We start from the raw sequence: 1104 nt of genomic DNA on the forward strand, positions 1-1104 counted from the left end.
AGCGTGGCCAGCAGGTGGAGGGAGGTGATTCTGCCCCTCTGCTCTGCTCTGGTGAGACCCCACCTGGAGTACTGCGTCCAGCTCGGGAGACCTCAGCATAAGACATGGACCTGTTGGAGTGGGTCCAGAAGAGGGCCACGGAAATGATCAGGGGGATGGAACACCTCTCCTATGAAGAAAGGCTGAGAGAGTTGGGGTTGTTCAGCCTGGAGAAGAGAAGGCTTCGGGGAGACCTTATTGCAGCCTACCAGTCCTTAAAGGGGGCTTAGAAAAAAGATGGCAGCAAACTTTTTAGCAGGGCCTGTTGCGACAGGACAAGGGGGAATGGCTTTAAACTAGAGGGGGGTAGATTTAGACTAGATATAAGGAAGAAATTTTTTACGCTGAGGGTGGTGAAACACTGGCACAGGTTGCCCAGAGAGGTGGTGGATGCCCCATCCCTGGAAACATTCAAGGTCAGGTTGGACGGGGCTCTGAGCAACCTGATGTAGTTGAAGATGTCCCTGCCCATGGCAGGGGGGTTGGACTAGATGACCTTTAAAGGTCCCTTCCAACCCAAACTATTCTATGATTCTGTGTTTGTTCTGTTTTTTAAAAACTAGATTCATAAAGGTAAATGCAGCTTTTTCTAGTCCATTTGAATTTTGAATGGGAAGCATCAGGTTTTACTTTACAGTTAGTTGTGATATTCTTATGATCCCCTTATCTAAATCTTCCCATTAATACCAGCTAGAACTTGAAAAGTGAGAAAATACTTAGTATTCCTATATTGTTGATGATTAACTCAAAAATATAACATGGCCTATGGGTGAAGGAGTGTCACATACATATGTTATAGGCTGTCTGTTGACGCACGGAAAAGTTAACTTCACAACTCTCAGACAGAATTGTAAAGCAGGTATGTTTATTCAGCGCTGGGGGAACATGGGGAGTCGTCTCCTAAGCCATGCCCCCCCATTACTGTTCTTTGGAGACCTTTTATAACCAGCACATTCACCCGTCATATGGTGGGTCTCCCGCGCATCTGGTTATCACTCGCCATAGGGGGGGGTCTCCAGCACATTTTGTTATTACTCGGTGTGTTTACAGACATTTCGCTAGGCA

This window comes from Pygoscelis adeliae, unplaced genomic scaffold (genome assembly GCF_000699105.1).
Source record: "Pygoscelis adeliae isolate BGI_AS28 unplaced genomic scaffold, ASM69910v1 Scaffold47, whole genome shotgun sequence".
NCBI classification, from domain to species: Eukaryota; Metazoa; Chordata; class Aves; order Sphenisciformes; family Spheniscidae; genus Pygoscelis; species Pygoscelis adeliae.